General features: G+C 39.8%; 2 pseudogenes; one reads left to right on the top strand and one right to left on the bottom strand.

Annotated features, from left to right (window-relative positions):
* Positions 1-5,462: 5,462 nt before the first annotated feature.
* On the top strand, positions 5,463-6,347 carry LOC112413423 (ferritin light chain pseudogene; annotated as a pseudogene).
* Positions 6,348-9,415: 3,068 nt separating this feature from the next.
* Positions 9,416-10,183, bottom strand: LOC112413421 (60S ribosomal protein L7 pseudogene; annotated as a pseudogene).
* Positions 10,184-15,407: the final 5,224 nt, after the last annotated feature.

The raw sequence follows: 15,407 nt of genomic DNA, 5'->3' as shown, positions 1-15,407 counted from the left end.
GATAAAGGAGGCTTATTCAGATAAAAGAAACCTTATTCAGATAAAACAAACACATGGGAAAAATAAAAAACAAATCGCAAGATGATAAATTTAAATCTAACTATATCAATAATCACAACTGTAAATGGTTTAAACACCATGATTAAAAGACAGAGATGGCAGAGTATCAATATTGGCTCATCAGTTTTGTAATGAACTGAATTTTGTCACCCCAAAATTCATATGCTGTGGCCCTAACCCCTAGTGTGACTATATCTGGAGATCTGGGTCTTTAGGAGGTAATTAAGGTTAAATGAGGTCACAAGGGTGGGGCTCCAACTCAACAGAACTCTAGCCTGAAGAGAAAGAGGAGATCTCATCCTCTCTCTCACTCCTGCTTTCACTCTCTCTTGCTGCCTCTTGCTCCCTTTCTAATTGCACCCAGGAAACGCCCTGTAACCACACAGCAAAAAGGCAACATTTGCAAGCCAGGAAGGGTGCCCGTCACCAGAGACTGAACAGACCAGCACCTTGATCTTGGATTTCTCAGCTTCCAGACTGTGAGAAATAAATTTTGGTTGTTTAAGCCACCCAGTCCATGGCATTTTGTTACAGCAAGCGGAACAGAGTACAACAAATTGTAATAAATGTACTACATTAATAGTAGATGTTAGTAATAGGGAAAGCGAGGGGAGGAGAGTAAAGGGATATATAGGAACCCTCTGTACTTTTGGCTCAATTTTTCTGTAAATTCAAAACTGCTCAAAAATGAAATTCTATTAGTTTTTCTTTTTTAAGGCAGAAATTATCCAACTGATTATAAAAGCAAGATTCACTATATAGTGCCTATGAGAAATGCATATTAACTCTAAAGACACAAAAGGTTAGAGGTAAAAGGACAGAATAAGATATACCAGGCTAACACTAATCAACATAAAGCTGGAAAGCCTATATTAATATCAGACAAAGAAGGTTTCAGAGCAAAGAATCCTTCCAGGAACATATAAATTCAATTCATAAATGATAAAGGGTCAATCTACCCACAAGGACATAACAATCTTAAACGTTTATGCAACTAAGAGCAGAGTGTCAAATAAACAGGAAGCAAAAACTGATAAAACAATACAAGGAATATAGCCAATAATATTATTGTATAATAACTTTGTATGGTGTATAATCTATAAAAAATATCAAATCACTATGTTGTACACTTGAAATTAATATATTGTAAGTCAACTATACTTCAATAAAAATAAATAAGATGGGGAAAAAGACTGATAGAACTACAAGGAACAGTAGATACCCCATAATCACAGTCAGAGATTTCAACAGCCCTCTCTCAATAATTAATAGGACAAATACAGAAAAAGTCAGTCAGGCTATAGAAGACCTGAACAAGGCTGTCAACCAACATGACCTAACAGATGTTTATAGAAGCCCCCCACCTGAAAACAGTAGAAAACACAGTCTTCTCAAAGGCACACACAATATTTACCAAGATACATCATATTCTGGAGAATAAAGCAAGTCTTGATAAGTTTTAAATGACTCAAGTCATAAAAAGTATATTCTGTGACCACTGGAATTAAAATAAAAATCAGTAACAGAAACCTCCATGCAATTGAAAACGGAATAACACACTTTTTAATAACTAATGGGACAAAACATCAAAATGGAAATTAGAAAATATTTTTGAACTGAGTGCAAAAACACATCATATCAAGATGTATGGGATGCCTCAGTGGTAGCGTGAAAAACGGCCCCCAAATATATATACATCGTAATCTCCAGAACCTGTCAATGTTACCTTATATCACAGAAGAGACTTTGCAGATGTGATTAAGCTAAGAATCTTGAGATGGGTAGATTATCCTGAATTATTCCAGTAGGCCAGTGTGATCACAGTAATTCTTATAAGAGGAACCAAGGAGGAGTCAGAGAACAGGGTAATATAATGACAGAAGCAGAGGTGGGGGTTGTGTACTTTGAAGACGAAGGAAGGGGTCACAAGCCAAGAAATACAAGTCACTAGAAGATGAAAAAGGCAAGGAAACAGATTCTCTCCTCAGAGATTCCAGAAGGAACCAGCTCTGCCAACACCTTGACATTAGCTCAATAAATCTGAATTTGGACTTTATTTATTTATATTTATCTATCTATGGCTGCGCCGGGTCTTAGTTGCGGCATGCGGACTCTCAGTTGTGGCATGCGGACTTAGCTGCGGCATGCACACTCTTAGTTGTGGCATGCGGACTCTCAGTTGCAGCATGCAGACTTCTCAGTTGCAGCATGTGGAATCTCAGTTGCAGCATGCATACGGGATCTAGTTCCCTGACCAGGGATCCAACCTAGGCCCCCTGCATTGGGAGCGCAGAGTCTTAACCACTGGACCACCAGGGAAGTCCCTGAATTTGGACTTTTAACCTCCAAAATTTTAAAAGAACAATTTTGTATTGTTTTAAGCCATTAAGTTTGTGGAAATTTGTTACAAAAGCAACAGAAATCTAACAGAGCCCTTAAAATAGTATTTAGGAGGAAATTTATGCTACCAAATACCTCACCTTTTGCCTTATGAAACTAGTGGGGAAAAAATGAATGAAATCCAAAGTAGCAAAAGAGAGGAAATGATAAAAATCAAGAAGAAATCAATGAAATAGAAAACAGGAAAACAATAGAAATCAGTAAAACTAAAAGGTGGTTCTTTAAAATCAATAAACCTCTAGCCAGATCGATCAGAAAAAGAAAAAGAAAGAAGACATAAAAAAGAAAAAGAAAGAAGACCAGTATCAAGAATGAGAGAAGTGGTATCACTAGAGAGTCTAAGGTATTGAAAGAATAATAAGAAAATATAATGAATAATTTTGTGCCAATAAATTCAACAACTTAGAAAATAAAATGGAGAAGTTCAGGACTTCCCTGGTAGCACAGTGGTTAAGAATCTGCTTGCCAATGCAGGGGACACGGGTTCGATCCCTAGTCCGGGAAGATCCCACATGCCGCAGAGCAACTGAGCCCATGTGCCATAACTACTGAGCCTGCACTCTAGAGCCCTCGAGCCACAACTACTGAGCTCGTGTGCCACAACTACTGAAGCCTCTGTGACCAGAGCTCGTGCGCCGCAACAAGAGAAGCCACCGCAATGAGAAGCCTGCGCACCAAAACAAAGAGAAGCTTCCGCTCGCCCCAACTAGAGAAAGCCCATGAGCAGCAATGAAGACACAATGCAGCCAAAAATAAATAAAGAAAATACAGAAAAAATAAAAAATAAAATAAAATGGAGAAATTCTACAAACTACCAAAGCTTACTCAAGGAGAAGTAAATAACTTGTATAGCCCTATATCTATTAAAGAAATTGAGTTTATAGTTAAATATCCTCCCCAAAGAAAAGTCCAGGGCCAGATGTCTTTATCAAATTCTACCAAATATTTAAGGAATAACACTAATTCTACACAAACTTCTCCAGAAAATAAGAGGATAGAATACTTCTTAACTCATCTATGAGGCCAGCATAAACCTGATACCAAAACCAGAGAGATATTACAAGAAAAGAAAACTACAGACCCATATCACTAAAGAACACAGATGCAAAAATTTCAAATAAATTTTAAGTGTAATTTGTATCCAGCTATATATAAAAAATGATAATACATCATAATTACATAGAGTTTATCCCAATGTATCCCCATTATACGGTGCTTAGCCCAAGAATGCAAAATTGGTCTAACATTCAAATATCAATCAACTTAACTCACCATACAGGATTTTTTTTAAGCTAAAAACTAAAATAACAACAACCCTGTATGGTCATTTCAATAGATGCAGAAAAAGTATTCGACAAAATCCATCATCAATTCTTTAAAAAACAAAAGAAAAAACTCTCAGCAAACTGGAAAGAGAAGAGAACTTCTTCAATCTGATAAAGTGCCTTTACAAAAAACCTACGGCTAACACCATATTTAATAGTGAATATTGAATATGTACCCCCATATGTTCAGGACTAAGACAAAGATATGCACTTTTGACATTTCTATTCAACGTTATATTGGAGGGTCTAACCAGTGCAATACGGTCAAAATAAAGAAACAGCTGCCAGATTAGAAAAAAGTAAAACTGTCTTTATTTATAGAAGACATGATTCTCTATGTAGAAAATCAGATGGAGTTTATTTAAAAGGTACTAGAATTAACAAATGAGTTTAGCACCAGCAATTCCACTCTTGGGTATATATCTGAAAAAAACAAAAACACTAACTCGAAGAGATACATGCACCCCAATGTTCATAGCAGCATTATTTACAATTGCCAAGATATGGAAGCAACCTAAGCAATACATACACACACACACACACACACACACACACACACACATACACACACAATGGAATACTACTCAGCCATAAAAAAGAACAAAATTTTGCCATTTGCAGCAAGATGGATGGGCTTGGAAGGCATTATGCTAAGTGAAGTAAGTCAGACAGAGAAAGACAAATACTGTATAATATCACATATATGTGGAATCTAAAAAATACAACAAACTAGTGAATATAACAAAAAAGAAGCAGACTCACAGATATAGAGAACAAACTAGTGGTTACCAGTGGGGCAGGGGGGCAATATAGGGGTGGGGGAGTGGGAGGTACAAACCACTGGGTGTAAGATACGCTCAAGGATGTATTGCACAACACAGGGAATATAGCCAATATTTTGTAATAACTATAAATGGAAAGTAAACTTTAAAAATTGTATTAATTAATTAAATGAGTTTTAACAAGTTGCAGGACTCAAGATCAATATAGAAAAAACAATTGTATTTCTATACACTAGCAATTAACAATTAGAAATGAATTAAAATTTACATTTAAAATAGCATAAAAATATGAAATACTTAGGGATAAATCTGACCAAAAATATGCAAGCTATGTACAATGAAAACTATAAAACATTGCTGAGAAAAATTAAGGAAGACTTTAATAAATGGAAGAGGTACGGTGTTCATGGAAAACTCAGTATTGTTAAGATGTCAATTCTCCTCAAATTGATCTATAGTTTCAACACCATCCCAATCAAAACCCAGCAAGCTTTTTTGTAGAAACAGACAAGCTGATTCTAAAATTCATATGGTAATGCAAAGAATCTCAAATAGCCAAAGTGTCTTTGAAAAAGGAAAACAAAATTGGAGGACTAATGCTACCTCATTTCAAGACATCATAAAGCTACAGTAATCGAGATAGTGTGGCATCAAGAAAGACAAACAGATCAGTAAAATAGACTGAGTCCACAAAGAGACCTACACATATATGAATAACTGCTTTTTACAAAGATACAAAAGCAATGCAGTGAAGAAAAGATAGCCTTTTCAACAAATGATGCTGGAGCTACTGGATATTCCTATACGCAAAAATGAATTCTGATCCACACCTTGTATCATTTAAAAGATTAACTCAAAATGGATCATAGTACCAATTGTAACCTAAAACTATAAAATGTGTCTTAAAACACGTCTATCAGAAGTTCCGCAGTTCACAAGGCCAGAGGGTCCTGTGGATCCGTCTCTTGCTTCAGTTGCGTTTGGACAGAACAGGCCCAGGGACGCCCTTTCCTCCAGCCTCGTAGCACCCTCCGACCTTTTCTCCAGTCGCAACCGTCAGAATCAACCCCTTAGCTACCCTCCGCCTCTAGGACCAGCCAACACCACGAGCTCCCAGATTCGTCAGAATTATTCTACCCAGGTGGAGACCACCGTCTACCCCCTGGTCAACATGCATCTGCGGGCACTTAGCTCTCTTTGGGCTTCTATTTCCACCAGGAGGATGTGGCTCTGGAGGACACGGACCCCTTCCTCCGCGAATTGGCGGAGCAGAAGCGCGAGGGCGCCTAGCGTCCCTTGAAAATGCAAAACGAGCAGAGCAGCCACGCCCTCTTCCGGGAACTGCAGACGCCATCTCAAGATAAGCGGCGTAAACCCCAGGACGTGATGGAAGCCGCCGTTCTCAGGTAGATGAACTTGAACCAGGCCCTTTTGGATCTGCGTGCCCCGGCCCCGGCAGACCCCACCTCTGTGACTTCCTGGAGAGCCACGTCCTGGAAGAGCAGGTGAAACTCATCAAGAAGATGGGCGACCACCTTTCTAACCTCACGGGCTGGCCTCGCCCCCAGGTTGGGCTGGGCGAGTTTCTTTTCAAGGCTCACCCTCAAGCGCGACTCAGAGCCTCTGGAGCCCAGCGGCCTTTGAGGAGCTCCTCTGTTGTCAGGGCTTCTGCCTGAAGCCTTTCTCTGCAGCCACTAGGCATCATTTTAACCACCCTGGAGCCTTTTCCCGAGCTTTGAACCAAGTGGGAACAATAAAGCTTTCTGCAGGGAAAAAATAAAAAACAAAACCAGAAGTTCCCAAGTCGTTGTGATCTCGTTAGGCAAAAATTTCTTAGATCTAAAGACAACAGTTATAAACTGGATTAAATCAAAACTTAAAACTTCTCTTTGAAATACATTAAGAAAATTAAAAGGCACAGACTAGGAAAAAATGTTTGTGAATCGTATTTCTGATAAAGGTCTTGTATTCATAATATATAAAGAATTCTCAGAACTCAGTAATTAAAAGCAGGGACTGAAAAAGATATTTCTACATTTGTGTTCATATATAGCCCGTTATTCACAGTAAGCCAAAAAGTGAAAGCAAGGACTTCCCTGGTGGCGCAGTGGTTAAGAATCTGCCTGCCAGTGCAGGGCACACGGGTTCGAGCCCTGGTTGGGGAAGATCGCACATGCCGTGGAGCAACTAAGCCCATACGTGCCACAACTACTGAACCCCGCACGCCTAGAGCCTGTGCTCCGAAACAGAGAAGCCACCACGATGAGAAGCCCACGCACCGCAACAGAATAGTCCCCGCTCGCAGCAACTAGAGAAAGCCTGGGCGCTGCAACAAAGACCCAACACAGCCAAAAATTAATTATTTTTTAAGAAGTGAAAGCAACTCAAGTGTCCATCAACAAAGGAATGGAAAAATGTGGTATATACATACAATGAAATATTACTCAGCCTTAAAAAGAAAGGAAATCCTGACACATGCTACAATGTAGATGAATCTTGAAGGAATTATGCTAAGTGAAAGAAGCCAGTCACAAAAAGACAAACACCATATGATTCCACTCATACGAGATACTGAAGAGTAGTCAGACTCGTAGAGATAGGAAGAAAAATGGTGGTTTCCAGAGCTGGGGTTGGGGAGAACTGGGCAGTTATTATTTAATAGGTAGAGTTACAGTTTTTCAAGATGAAAGAGTTCTGGAGATGGATGATGGTGATAGTAGCACAACGATGTGAAAGTACTTAATGCCATTGATCTGTACACGTAAAAATGGTTACGATGGTAAATTTTATGTTGCGTGTATTTTACTGCAATTTACAGAAAACTCAGTAAATAGAAAACAACTCAATATTTTAAATTGGGCAAAGTATTTGAACAGACATTCCCCAAAGAAGATAAACAGATGGAAAATAAGCACATGAAAAGATGCTCAACATTGTCAGTCATTGGGAAAATACAAATTAAAGGATCATTACATACCTATTAGAATGGCAAAAATTAAAACTACTGACCATACTAAGTTTTCGCAAGGATATGGAAGAACTGGAATTTTCATGTAGCATGGATAGAAATGTAAAATGGTATAGCCACTTTGGAAAATAGTTGGGTGGTTTCTAAAAAGTGAAACATACACTTTCCATATGTGATCCAACCTTTCGACTCCTAAGTGTTTACCCAAGAGAAATCAAAACATATGTCCATAGAAAGACTTTTTAAAAAAATATTTATAGCAGTCATATATAATGGCTGAAAACCTGGAAACAGCCCAAATGTCCATCAACAGGTGAATGGATAAACAAATTGTGGTATAGCCATATGATAGAGTACTACCTGGCTCCTTTTTTTTTTCTCCTGTTTATTAACAAAAGGAATATGGATGAATCTCAAAATAATTATGTTGAGTGAAAGGAGTCAGACAAAACAACACTACAGACTGATGATTCCATTTACATAACATTCTAGAAAATATGCACTAGTCTCTAATGAAGGACGGCAGATCGGTTGCCTGGGTATATGGGGAGGAAGCAGGAGGATGAGATTACAAGGGGCAGGAGCAAAACCTTTGTGGGTGTTGGATATGTTCATTACCTTGATGGTGGTGATGGTTTCATGGCTGTATGCGCATGTCACAACTTATCAAATTGTATTCTTTAAATATGTACAGCTTATTGTACGGCAATTTTACTTCAATAAAGCTGTTAACAAAATAAACAAAGGAGCTTTGCAAGCTCAAACTTGATCTGCCTCAGTAAATTCCATCTGTTGGTGGAAACAGAGATTGAGAATAATAACAATTTGGAATTTTCACTTTGGGAAATAACCAAGGAAGACAACCTGGGATGAGAAAAAAAAACTGCTGAGCCACATGGAGAGTTTTAAAGAGGTCGAAAACTGTTCATTTTCTCTGCATTTAATCAACACAGAAAGCCTCAAAGTCACATGATATTGGAGCCAGGAGGAATCTTCGAGAGATGAAATAGTCCAACTTCTTTATTTTACAGATGAGGAAATGAATCCAAGCGAAATAAAGGGACTTGCCTTAGGTTACACAGCTTGCAGAGCTAAGAATAAAATGTGTGTCCTCTGAAGCTTACTCTAATGCTATTTATTTTTCTTCATCTAGCTAACCTAAACCCTTGGGTAATTGTTAATCTAGGCTAGTCTATGAAAATATGGAATAACACAATACCTATGAGATGCTGGGTTCCTTCGTGGCCATGTGGATGGCCATGAAGATAGAAGGGAACACCACTACCTTTACCTTCATATTTTCCAGTCCCCAAACCCTCTTAAACAATACTCCTTGTAGGGCAGTAATGCTCTCCTGGCTACCCTCAGAATCTAGGCAACTTAAAACCATTACTTCTGATGTGAACTCCTCACAGGTACAGTCAGGTCTGCTATAATGCTTGTCTTGAAAACACAAATCTGTTCCAATGTGATTGATATATTAGGAAACAACATATGAGTATAATGGAAATTTGCCTTGGCCTATGTGAGATCTTATGAGCAAGAAACACGAGGTGAAAGCAGAAAATCAGCCAGCCAGCTGAACTGAGGCACCTGGGAATACACAAAATGCACACACACACTCTCCTCAGATATCTACCAGCTACCTCAGTTTACTGTGTATGTTGAGTTGTGCCCATCCACATCTGGTGTTAAAATTTTTCCTCTGATTTTAGATAACTTACCTTCCTACCGCTGTACAATGAATTACAAGCTGCAACCCTTCCAATGCCTACTCCCTCAAACAAATTTCAAATCTTTTTTTTAAGGTAAAGTGACGTATTTATTGTATTATTTATGAATTTCCTTTTCTTTTTCAACTTGAAAGCAGTCATTGTTTATTAACTGACCAGATTATAAAAATAATCATGGGAGGCACCATAGTTCATCCTTCTAAGAAGCCTGTTGATCCGGTCTCCCCTGTTGCCAGCAGCTCTGCCTTCTACACAATGCAATGCCTTTCTCTCCATTCCACCTTATGAAGAAGATAATTTGAAAGACCACAGAAGATGTTTGCATTTTCCAACAGTATGGGTCTCATGAATCAGATCTTCCATGCAGATGATTTCCTATTTACCAAGAGATGAGCAGTCGAAGTGTTATCTCTTGGGACAATCACCTTCTTGTTGATCTTGCTATAACTGCGCTTGTAGATCAATTCTTTTACTGATTTGTTTCAGGTATCCCATACAGTATATGGCTCCACAGTCCTCAGCATGTTAACTGAGCCTTACTGAGCTTAATAAAGGTGCCATTGAGGAGCTGAAAAAGGTAAAGAAGATGGAACACCTTTCAGTTCTTTGGGCTCACACCGTTGATACCCTGATCCTGAAGACAAATGCTCATTTGGGTTCTAGAGTTACACAGAAGTTACCCACTTTTCTTGCCATCTTTGCCAGTCAAATCTCACTTCTGTACATCTGCCTCTTTTCCTTATTATGGTGCTTAGCTTTTTCATAGATAAGCTTCCTCCTTGCCTTTTGAAGCATCTTTTGGACAAACTTCTTTCTCAGGTGCCTGATCTTCAGCTCTGCAAAATTCCTTTGCTTTTTCTTGATGGTATCTGGCATAGCAGAAACCTTTTTTCCCTTCTCTTCTATACCCTCCATGATTCCAGCCAGAAAAGAGGTTACTTATAAATTTCTTAACCATTTAACATGTGTAAAACTGTGCTACCATTTTTATTAGGTTCTTATATCTTTTTTTTTTAATGTGTCACTGGTGAGGTTTTGGAGTGTTGTCCCCCTGAGCGCATCTTTTCCCATAAGCCCTGTGGGTTTTATTGCACTATTATTGTGCATAGCACGGTGATTTTTATGAAGTCTTGTGTCATATTATAGCAGAACCGTATTAAGAGTGTGGGTTAAACCCTTAAAAGACTAATCTTGGGTCTAACAGCTGTGGGTGCACGCACACACACACACACACAGACACACAGACACACACACACACACACAGACACACACAGCCTTGTTTAAATACAGTTGACCCTTGAACAGTGTAAGGGTTAGGGGCGCTGACCTTCTGCCCAGTAAAAAAAACCTGGGTATAATTTATAGTTGGCTCTCCTTATTGGCAGTTCCTCTATATCCACTGTTCCATATCCATGGATTCAACCAATCAATATTAGTACTGTAGTCTTTACTACTGAAAAAAAATCTGTGTATAAGTGGACCCGTGCAGTTCAAATCTGTGTTGTTCAAGGGTCAACTGTTCTACTAGGCAGGTATCCTGTCATATGAAGTTTGTTTCTGGGCTGACAGGAGAATAAAGTATCCATTTCAGAGTCAGCCCACACAGTGGTTCTTAGTTGCAGGATATGGATCCCTTGTTCCCTCTGACTAACCTTGGATGGGATGGAGACCATTATCACTGGCCACCAGCAAAGACAAGCATTAAATCAGTTCACACATAAATGGATCAGGCTTACCAATGACCCACCCTCTTGGCATCTTAAGTGCTAGAAACAGTATAGGTCAAAACATGTTCCATCGTGGCCTGCATCAGAATCACCCAGAAGACTGAACAGAAAGAAGATTCCTCGACCTCACTCCAGATCTTCCAAATCAGAACCTCTAGGACTTAAGGACTAAGGAATCAGGAATCAGCATTCTGACACTCAGTGATCCTCATACACCTTGAACTTTGGGAACTACTGGACTAGGATGTCTGGCTAAACAAGGCATACAAATGTAGAGCCAGGTTCCCAGGCACTTGATATACAGCCAAACTACTTTTTACCTAAACAGCTGGCTTTTACTCTATTTTATATCATTATTGTCCAACTACAATGGCTTTTGTCCAGTCTTAGACCATTATTGTTGAGGATTTGTCATGGGTGCCACCTGTTAACCTGTTATGAGGAATTGGGGGTTGATAGAAAGAAAGGATAGTGCCAGAGAGGGGGTTGACATATTAGAGAGTGTTGTTCTGTAGCTTGTTCATTAAGTTCATATCCCATCTGCCTATCAAATTTTTTTTAGAACTTTGAATTAAATTTCTCTGGTGTGTTGTGAAGCAAAGACAGGACATCTGTAGCTTCCTAATGAATCATTTCTCTCTTCTATAATCTAGCCACTGATAAACTGGCACTAAGTTCTGTATTTGTGTACAAGATGGGTTGGGAACAAAACAGCAGTTAAAAATTGCAGAGCTATTATGAATGCATTAAAGGAATATAATTATTTTTCTGGAGTACACAGCCATTATTATAATGTTCCATACAGTAATGCCTTGTAATCTTCCTCAAGCGTTAATGTGACGTTTAACATGTTTTACCTTGGAAAGTATTTTATTATGATTCAAGTCACAGGTAAAATAATGAAAGATCTTAACTCTCTCCTTAACAGCCCCAAATAAATATTGTAAAATAACTCTAGTACTTAGTATGCTGAGAGGAAAAAAGCAAGTTCTATCTTCTAGTGTGTGCAAGAGGACACTGTAATAAAGAGGTGTTTCTGAAGAAATGATGCAAATGGACATGAAAGTACAGAACTAAAATGGATTTGCTTTGTCTCTTTTGAAATTGTTGAAACAAGAACGACCAAGATGAAATTTATTATGCATGCTTTGTAAAATGGCACCAGGTATCACAGAATTAGCATGAGAATTACCTAAGTGCTAGAAACCTCCATTCCCAGAAGTTCTGTTGATGATTCATGTTGCCCACCCTTTTCTAAATAAGACTTGACTTGTTCAAGAATTGTCACTTTCTCATGGCATGACAAGTGTCAAGCTTGTATTTAAGAGTAAAATGCCATGATATCTACACTTACTTTCAATTAATGTCCAGAGAAAGAAAAAGAAAATATGGCAAAATATTAACTATTGCTGAATCTAAGAGGGTGGTATATGGTTGTTCACTAAACTATTCCAACAACTTTTCTGAATGGGGGAAATTTCTCAGAGTACAAATTTGGAGGGAAAAAAAAAAGGAATGCACAATGTAGCCACTTAAGGTCAATGAAAATATTTATAGTCACTCCAGAAACCCTTGAAATCATACCCAAGCCTGTGAGTACGATTCAGTGTGTAATTCTGGTTTTATGACTTGGCATGGCACTCCTGTAAAATTATGACTGAAGAAGAAGGAAGTGAAACTTGATAACTGCCCTACCCACTGTAATTCTTTTTTTTTTTTTTTTTGCGGTACGTGGGCCTCTCACTGCTGTGGCCTCTCCCGTTGCGGAGCACAGGCTCCGGACGTGCAAGCTCAATGGCCATGGCTCACGGGCCCAGCCGCTCCACGGCACATGGGTTCCTCCCGGACCGGGGCACGAACCCGTGTCCCCTGCATCGGCAGGCGGACTCTCATCCACTGCACCACCAGGGAAGCCCTGTAATTCTTTTGATACTGAGTATATTCCCCTCCGGAATATGACTTGTGTCGTAAATGTTACAGTGGTTTTCTACTTCAGGCCTACGCTTATAAGATTATTTCTCTTTCTGTGGTTGACTAAAAACTGAGTTGTCATAATGTGGAGATCAAAATTAGTTTCTGTAAAGAACAGGTTTTACGTAAGTCTTCAAACCAGTTAGATTCTAAACTAGGAAATGTTTATAAATAGACGGATCCATGAGTAAAAGTTCATTTATCAAAATAAATGACAAGGTGGATTTATTTATGGAGTAAAATCATGGAATCAAGATTTTCTCCTAGAAGAGTCATAGATGTTTTTATGTTGTGTATGTTTATATTTGTTTCTATATGTTATGTATGTTTCCATTTCAGGAACTTGAAGCAACTAGTTAATCTCAAATTCTCTTCTCCTCTCTCCCTGGCACCATCTGTCTTCTCCAAGCCCTATTACTTCTATCTCAGACTCTCATACTTGAAATGTGGCTCTGGGCAAAAGACCATATCTCATCTGCAGAATGAGGCGGAGGGCTAATGTACCTCACAATCCTCCTGGATCCCATAAGAGTTCAGCCTCATTTTCATTTGCCAATGAATTGTGTTGTTTCCTCTCCTTACTCCCTGGGAACCCACCAGGCTCATGATCTCTCCAACCAATAATTTAAATCCCCCCTTCTCTGAAACAGGAACAAGGAGGTTCTCTCTCTCTCTCTCACTCTCTCTCTCTCCGCTCTCTTCTCCTCTCTCCCCTACCAGTTTCCATTTCCATAGGTCCAACAAATGACCACTTCCTGAGTTTCTAAACTTAGCTCTTAGGCTACCTGACCTATTAACCCTTTCACAGCTGGCTCCCCTCTGCACCTGCTGGACCCATTATAGTTCTACATTCCATGTAAACCAAAAGATTCTTAAAACATGCTTGGTAAATGCTGGTTTCCCGTCTCCTAGGAATGCAAGTTCACGACAGGTGATGTGCCTAATGGGGTCAGCTGGACCTAGTTATATTCGCTGCTGAATTCCTAAGGTATAGCCCCGAGACTTCCCGGTTACCAAATGTTTCCATCTACCTCACCATGAGCAGCTGGTTCCAGATGCACCGTTAAAGTTATGACCAGACATAGAAACACCTGTGCATAGTTTCCTAAAGCACCTTCAGGATGACAGGTATTGTGTATGCTTGTCTGCTACTGCTATTATTAGAAGTACTTCATATTGACTAAGCTGTTGTTGAGGATGAAGTGGATTAAGATTTATGGAGTCTGAGTGGTAAACACGTGACATACGGCTCTGCTGGCAGGCTGGGTGGTGTGCAGTTTTATTCAGCACCACACCTCAAGTGCTCATCAGGGCAGCCTGCGTTAAGGGCATTTTCTAAGCAGCAGAAAGGCAATTCAGATGTTTGAATGACTCATCCGATTAACCTTCCACCACAGCCCAACTATCCTCAGGGGATGGGCAGGCTGACAGCAAAATGCCACAGGGAAACACACTGGAGGGGAAGCGAGGGAACCACAGATGCCCACAACTGGGTAGATGAATCACTGGGTCCCTCTGTGCCTTTGTTAACCTGTGAAGTTCACAGACAACAGCACCTGCCTCCTACTTGCCTTGGGAGGTTGTTTTGAGGACAGCAGGCAATGCTGGCCAAGTGCTTAGAACTCTGGAAGATACTAGAATTCAGACGAATGGAATGCCAAGTCACGGTAGACACATTGAACCCTAGGTCCTTCCCTACATCAACAGAGGCTTTATGTCATTTGTTAATGCAAATGTCTTTACATTTTGATCAAATTAATAACTAAAGAGCCACTAGATAACCAAGCACTCAACTACGTTGTGATGTGACTGACCCTCTGGTGGAGTCCTAGAGGTGGGAGAAGAGAGAAAGCAAGGGCCCTTGAGATGTGCATGCTGGAGAGTGTAATCTTACGAACTACCTCTGTTCAGAGTGGGAGAGCACCAATGAATAGATACAGCAGATTCCGTCCTATTTCGGCAGAGACATTTGATGAAAGCCTGTTGAATTGGGCCAGGAGCAGTGTGCATCCACCAGCCATTCTCTGTAGATTTGACTTGTGGATCTTACCAGCACTCAAGTGGAGGGACAGCAGCACTGAGGGCAAAAAGCACACTCAAGTGTGATCTCTGATAGATCTCACTTCTCCAGAGGATATGTAGAATAAACCACAAATCATAAAACCACAGCCTATGGAAAGATACCAAGAACAAGAGAAGGGACATCATCCTAAGACTCAGACAACTCACAGCCCCCTGAAAAGATTTCCTGCAGGAATCAGGAAAAAATTTGGGAAGTTTATCTCCTCAGAAGAATGCAAAGTAACTGACCTCTTTAAAAGAGATTCAGGGCTTCCCTGGTGGTGCAGTGGTTAAGAATCCGCCTGCCAATGCAGGGGACACGGGTTTGAGCCCTGATCCGGGAAGATCCCACATGCTGCAGAGCAGCTAAGCCCCCGAGC

This window comes from Neophocaena asiaeorientalis, unplaced genomic scaffold, assembly GCF_003031525.2.
Source record: "Neophocaena asiaeorientalis asiaeorientalis breed wild unplaced genomic scaffold, Neophocaena_asiaeorientalis_V1.1 scaffold198, whole genome shotgun sequence".
Classification (NCBI taxonomy): domain Eukaryota; kingdom Metazoa; phylum Chordata; class Mammalia; order Artiodactyla; family Phocoenidae; genus Neophocaena; species Neophocaena asiaeorientalis.
This window is presented reverse-complemented; position numbering and strand designations above follow the sequence as displayed.